We start from the raw sequence: 7557 nt of genomic DNA on the forward strand, positions 1-7557 counted from the left end.
TACACACACACACACATACACACACATTTATAATATATATATATTATGTATGTAGGATTTTTTTCGTCTATGCAGGCAGTCAATTTAGCTTAAGATGGTTTTGGAATTTTGACAAAGCTAAACGTCTGGGCCTGACTGTATGGAGAACATGCCTTGCCCAATTTGCAGGAACCACTCTCGATTTTAACTGAATTGGAACGCGACATCTTAAAAACGAAAGAAAATAATAAATTAAAAAGACGATTTTAAAAGGGTATTCTTTGATGACGCGAACCCGAATCTCAAATGGTCGGGTTTTTTTAGCACAAGGGGGCTATCCCGAAAAATGCTGTTTTGAGAAAATCGAAGTTAAAGTTTTTGCCCCTTGTTCAGTTTCTTTAAAAGACAAGGAGATTTTTCTCTATAACTAAACGCATATACACACTAATGAAACCAAACTTCTCCAATAGGTAGGGCAATGCCCATTTTTGACGTAGGTCAAGATTTCTGGAAACCCCCAAAATCTGGGTTAGTCCGCTTGTCCTTAAAAGCGACCAAGTATGGTAGAGACTATATTTTCGCCTTTGATTTTCGCCCCATACCATACAAGTGATTTGAACTTCACCCTCCCGTTGCCTGCGCGAAGTGAGTAACTTTCACGTACCGAGCATGCACAAGTTTACGCTAACCTCGTGAACTCCAGAACGTTTTGTTGTTCCCACACCGATGGCTGTGAACTGTGAAGGAGAAGAAGAAAGGTGATGAAACCGAAACGAAACCGTCGGGACAGGGAAGAAACAATCCCCAGATGGTGAATTCGTGTGAGCGTCCGCCTTGTGGGCATTTGCGATCTGGGACAAGTTGAAGGTTGCACCAAACTAAATGAATGGTTGGCTTTTTCGGGATGGTTTTTCCACGAAAAAAACCCCAACGCATGGCATGATGCTCACTTTAGAAACTCGTTCGCGACAAACTCAAATTAAAAAACATCATGCCACTGTCATTTTGAAAAATAATTTTGAGAAAATCAAAGGAAAATAGAGCGCCAAAGAGAACCATGACTTAGGAACGCGTTATTTTCATTGAAAAAGTTGGAAGGAAATTACAAAACAGAACGGAGCTATACTATTGTAATATGCCCCTTGGTGTCTTTAATGGAATAACCGTTTTTAATCTGGAACCCCCCCCCCAAAAAAAAAAAAACCCCAAAAAATAATTTAAAAAAATTGATTTGAGCAATTGTGGAGTGACGCTAGTGATGAGGTGCATTTTGTAGGACAAATTCACCTTTTATCGTTTTGGAGTTTCGAAATGTTAACTCGTAGTAAACGGGAAGGCTAGACTCTATTCCACCCTTATCTGCAGCCAACTTTGTCATCCAATGTTTCAGCATCACAAAGTTTTCCTGTAACCCCGCTCCTATTGAACGAATTCTAAAAATAAATGAGCAGCATTAGTAAGTGCGACAAAACAAACCTTTTTAAAAAGAAATAATTCTTGAGTTTGCACATCTTGAAAGAAGAAGGGCGGGGGGTACCACGAGAAAGCCTACCACGTAGTACAACACAAGCCAAATTAAAGAAAGGCAAGCGAGATCAAACAAATAAATCAACTTACTCGTAATGCAAATGCCACTTCCATTTTTTCTGCTGCATTATTACCACAGACTTAACCTGCAAGTACAGTTTTGATCAATAGAAAGTTATATTAGAGAAAAATGTGTAAGTTCGCTATAACGTACCTACTTACATTTGGTAGCTCGGCTCCTGAAAAAGACATTCTCCCCGTCAGAACAAAACCATGCTTCGATGGCATGGTGTTCTCCCATTCCGAACTATCTGACGCAATGTAACAGCAACGGCATTAGTGGGTCAATGTCAATGAACTTCTTTTTCTATCTAATAAACAAAGCAACCCAACCCCCCCCCTCCCACCCCCGGCAAAAAGGAAAAAAGAAAGAGCCCACTAACAATACTTGGGGTAGCCAAATGTCATGACCTCGTGTGCTTGTTGGTACGCGGTCATGCCGAAGAAGAGCGATTAGACTGTTTGAATGGAGAAATTCGAATTCCGCCTTTCTGCAGACTCAGAATTTTGTAACTCTTCGTCAAAACTTTGTCTTTTCCTCTTCTATATCTGACCACTTTTAACAGAGCCAACATAATATGGATATATATGCACTTTATCTAAGAAAAAAAAGCATACACAAAAAATGCATTCTTGTCTTTCTCCCTCTCAAATGAGAGAGAGAGAGAGAGACGAGAAGAGAAGAGAGAGAGAACGAGAGAGAGAGAGAGAGAGAGAGAGAGAGAGAGAGAGAGAGAGAGAGAGAGAGAGAGAGAGAGAGGGAGAGAGAGAGACGAGAAGAGAAGAGAGAGAGAACGAGAGAGAGAGAGAGAGAGGGGGGGGGAGGTGGGGGAGAAGGAAACGATTTTGGGGTTAGTAAGACTAGTGAAACTGACCCTCGATCCAAAGTAGGCCAGGTGGTATACCGAGAAAGTCGCTCGCCACCTTTCACTCTTTATGTCACTTGTCACTTGAGCTGCAAGCTAATCCTTTGTTTCAGGTCACTCGTCACTCGAGCTTATTCCTCGAAAAAAAGTTGTATGCATCACAAGCTTTAAGCACTTACTTGTCACACAGGAAGGTCCCACGTATAAAAAACGGGTTAAACCTCTTTGGCGAATTCCAGTTCGAAACAAAATGGCTGGCGGACAGTACAAAAGTGATTTATCTATAATCGTCACGTCGACGGTATACTCGATGAAAATAATGAACGGCGTTCAATATATTGAAACTTAATTTGTGCAGCCGATTTATGCTTCGTACTCTCAATAAGAGTACGATCTTTATGTTTTGGATTTTAATTTAAGCGTCATAAATGAAATAATCTTCATTGACTGAATGATTAATAGTATGCCTTGTATTGCTGTCTGTTTCTAACTTTTCAATATCTTGTGGTACTTCTTCAGTCGCTATAGTTTCAAAGTTTCAAAATTTTAGGCCAACAATAGTTGACACATCGCTACCTTAGGATTACAAAATTCTATCGGCTCCCTATCAAGTTTTGAAAAATTTGACGTTCAAAATTTAGAGTCTTACTATACGTCAAGCTTTTTCGAATGCAATTCTTTGAATATCTTGATAACGACCCTGAATAATCTTACAATTTTGATAGAGCAGATAGAACATTTGATTTTTAACCCCATTGTGTATTTAACTCGAAACGGCCAAAAATGTCAAATAGATTTTTGTAATTCTGAGGAAGCGACATGCTAACAAACTGTCCAACTGCGATGTAAACAAAGCAAAAGGAACAAGCTCATAAACTCGTCACTATCAGAGGGTCGAACGGGGCACGGGTGACGTCACATGATCTCCTCGACGAGGCCAGTGGTTAATGGCGAATGACGAGTACCCTTTTTTATGAGACTGGAATTTTTAGCTGCTTGTATCAAATACCCAACATCGTGTGGGATATGAACTGGCTGTGTGACACCTCTCTTATTTTGTGAATTGTTCATTAGCGATGAGTGACAAGTGGAGTATGCCGGGGGACAAATTATGACTTTCTTTATGACGCCTGGCTGCTCTCTTCGCACGACGTTTGTTAAAAGGTCCGAAGAGTAGGCTCAGGTACCATGAATAATTGAAAACTCCAATGAACATCAACGTTCAATAAACTAAAGAAGAATTGTTATTTGAAAATATGGAAACATTATCGTCCAAAAACATGTAACTACCCCCCCCCCCCCCTTCCCATGAAAAAACCCAGAAAGTATTCGCTTGCCAGCAATACTTCATAGATTAAATTAACTATATTAAAAAGTTATATTAAAAATATTAAAAACTCCCCTCGGCAGCTCCGTCGCTTACATCGCGGACTGGACTAAGTTCGTTTTCGGAATATCGATCCAAATGATTCAAATCTTCATAATCTTGATAACCTATCGTTTGGGAGCGAGAATGATTAACACCACATGACAGGAAGAATGAGACCGCACTCTGCAGAGGTCTGTTCGCCTGACCCTCTGCCATACTACAATTTTTTTTTTTAAAGCACCCAAAAACCCCCAAAAGAAAATGCGGTAGACGTTTTTGTAGGGCTCTGATTTAATCATTTAATTTCATCGAACTCAAGGGTGGAAACCTAACGTTCTTTTATAGACCTCATTACTTCTAGCTAATGTAACACATTCTTGCTGGGCTTTGAGGCGACAAATTATGTTTCATCTAATAAATCAATGTATTGTTTTGAACAAATTAGTTACCCGGCATCGGCTCAATTATCCAGCGTCCAGCCCATTTAGAAAAAAGGTTGGTGACTCTTGGCCTAAAGTAATCGTGTCTCCAGCTACTCTCATTCCCTCTAGTTCCTGTGTGTTGAGTAATAAAGCTTGATTATCATTTGGCCGTTTCATTTAATGTTGTCTTTTATAGGCCTATTGTCAGATCGCATCTACTCTGTGGCCTGGTGTAGGGCGCCGCTGGCAGGTTGTTTTTTTTCCTTCAAACAAGATACGACATTCACATATAACCATAATTTCGGCGCGTTGTTAAAGGTCGAGACTGAAATCGCGGGCGTTTGTTTCGTTTCTCAGATCGAGAATTGATACACCTTTTTTAACAATATTTAACTTCTGCTATTTTGTGTAGAGCAGGGCACAAGCAAATTGCCCCAGGGGCCAGACCTGAAGAGTAGATAACCCCTGTGTGTTCAATGTCAAAGTAGGCTACCTGACAAACTCATTAGTTTGATATTATGTAAAGAAAAGCCCCCACCCCCTTATTCAAAATTTCATTATTCAACCTACACACACATACACACACACACACACACACTCTCTCTCTCTCTCTCTCTCTCTCTCTCTCTCTCTCTCTCTCTCTCCCTCTCTCTCTCTCCCACTCCTAAGAGTAATTATCTTAAGAATCTCACCCCACGTCTCTATGGAAACAGAAAAACGATCAGAAATCACATTATCTTTCAAAGTTTTGAATTTTAGTTGGAACAGATAAATTGTCCAAACCGAAGAGCGAAGGTTTGAAGTAAAAATAAATCACTAGGCTCTTGAGAGGAAAGACTACAAAAAGCATGGTACTGTATGGACATGGGTGTGATGCCTCTCTGTTGTTTTTGTAATGTAGTTGTTTTACGCCCCCATCAACACAGTTTAGATCATGCTTGGGGTTGGCGCTCATATGACCTTATGCAGTAGCGAGCGCCGTAAAACCCTCTACTATAAAAAAAAATAATCATGCTTCACACAAAAATGAACGAGGAAAAGGGTTGTGAGCCACGAAACCTCATAAAAAAAACCCATCTCAATTTCAAGAATACTTTATTGTAGACTTAAAGAAGGTTTTTCCGTGCCACGACACTGCGACAGCTTGATACAAGCAGGGATTGATTTTAATGAGGCTTTACATTAGCAGCAATAGCTGCAAAACCGTACCTCGATGAGTTGCTTTCTTTGTGATCTTTAGTACGATGACGGTCTCCAGTAAAATAAAAAATATTGAGAATAGTGCGCATCTGCACAATAATAATTAAGAGAATGTTTACAGTATTCATTTATGTACCTATTTTGAAACATTCATATCCGGAATTAGGAACATGCAAAGGCATGTCAAAGCCACCAGGGTTTTTTCCCACTTTGGTAGGCACGTTTCCAACCATTTCGTCATGAAAATGATCAACAGCACGAAAACAATATGGCCACAGTATTGTCGCACATACCCCGAGGCAGTGGAACTCTGATCCTTTCGTTTTGGAAAAGGGTGGGGGAGGGGGAGGAGGAGGGGGTAGGGGTTCTTAGAGTCTCACAGGAAAACCCACCAATGGGCGCCATTTCCCTGCTCAAACCTCAAAACATCACCCAGCCACCCACTCACCACCTACCACACTCTCCTTTTCTTCCCATTTTCCCTCTTGAGAGAAAAACGCCATATTCGGACCGGCTTATTCCTGGGAGACCCAGCGACAGGTATAAAGGTGCCAGTCCTCTACCGCTATCCTCAGTCTCGGCACAGGTTTGCTCTATGAGCGTGGAGATCAGCCAAGCCCTAGTCACTACCAAGCCCACTCTCTTCGATTTCTTCAGCTTCACGCTTTCACCGGTCACTTGCTGGCTCTCGGCAGCCGCGCTTCAACCGACCCTTGCGGACTTTGCTTGAGGAATTAATCCGATTTAGGTTAACCACACCTCACTGGTGAGTTTCGCAAAGCCTAACAATATGTTTTACTGATTTTGTTATAAGGTAAAAGCGCAAACGTTTAATATGATTTAACTAATCCGTCAGTGAGTCATTTTGGCAATAATAAGGTGAAGGCTCAATTTGATTTATTTAAAGACTAGCAATGTTTTTGGAAACAATCTACTTCTGTATGAAACATACCTTGTAAAAATCGAAAAACGGTATAGCCTAATAATAGGCATGCATATTTATTTTCCTTCTCCGGCAAATTGTATACCATGTAAGTAGACAAACTATATAGTGTCACTATATCAATTAGAAGCGCCAATGCGTCCGTGTGAAAGGCCCATATCATTCATTGTACGTAGTATTATCACATTGTATGGAATGCACTTATTTTGATACTGCAAAGATGAAACACGCAAAACGTACTGTTCAAACTAACGTCCTCTGCTATGACCGAACCCAGTCGGCGCTGAGCGAGGGAGACTACTCAAACAAACCACTTTAAACAATGCTCAGATATGGCTTCGAACTTTGGTCACCCATGCCATATTATCATAGCATGATACCAATGGGACTAACTATGTGCTTCATGTATTAATCACTGGCCCATATGATTTGAATATATACAAGCAAATTCGAGGGGGGGGGGGCAAGTTCTTTTCTTGGACTGCCAGACACCTGTACTTACGTTGGCAAAGTCGTTTTGCCCGAGAACAATAATTTCTAAACCTTACTCACAAAAACAACAAAAAGAATAAACGAAAAGACGAAAAAGAGAGAACTTTTAAGTTAAAACAGCACCAAGATATAGATATCTCGTGCCTCTCTAAATAGATGATTTATGATTAACTTTTATAAAATTAAGGGAACAAACACAAATGTCCATCTAAAGTGAAGGTCACTGGTGGTAAAAGAAAAGTAGGATGCGCTGTTGCAATCACAATTGTTGTGTTACGTTCGTCTGATAAGCCCTAACCTGTAAGCCCTGTACATTATCACTCCTCCTCTGTCTTCCTTTCCCTCACTCTATTCTTCTTTCCCTCCAACCTTACTTCGTTTCTCTATTCTTTTTTATGGTTCGTCCGTCACCCATCCATTATTGCAATATTAATGTAGTGAAAGAGTGTTTCTGTCTAAGAAAAAGAAATGCATTTTTTAAAACAAATAGAAAAATGAAACAAACAAGGCCTCTAACTCATACACAAAATGGCAATAATTGTAACAAAAATAACGATTTGAAAAAATATCAGCGATAATGATATTGTTGTTATTAGTAATGAAGCTAACAAGAATAAGAATAAAAACAATAAATAACATAAACACAGTAAGAAATAACAAACAAACAAAATAAAAAGTAAATAAATAAATAAATAAATA

The 7557-nt window shown here is 39.8% G+C and overlaps 1 protein-coding gene across 1 annotated transcript in view; it reads left to right on the forward strand.

Moving 5' to 3' along the window:
* Positions 1 to 6013: 6013 nt before the first annotated feature.
* Positions 6014 to 7557, forward strand: part of LOC101849212 — a gene marked incomplete in the record, with an annotated part of 16014 nt that continues 14470 nt past the window's right edge. The window contains 1 exon segment of the mRNA XM_013082851.1: positions 6014 to 6189.

This window comes from Aplysia californica, unplaced genomic scaffold (assembly GCF_000002075.1).
Source record: "Aplysia californica isolate F4 #8 unplaced genomic scaffold, AplCal3.0 scaffold00196, whole genome shotgun sequence".
Classification (NCBI taxonomy): Eukaryota; Metazoa; Mollusca; class Gastropoda; order Aplysiida; family Aplysiidae; genus Aplysia; species Aplysia californica.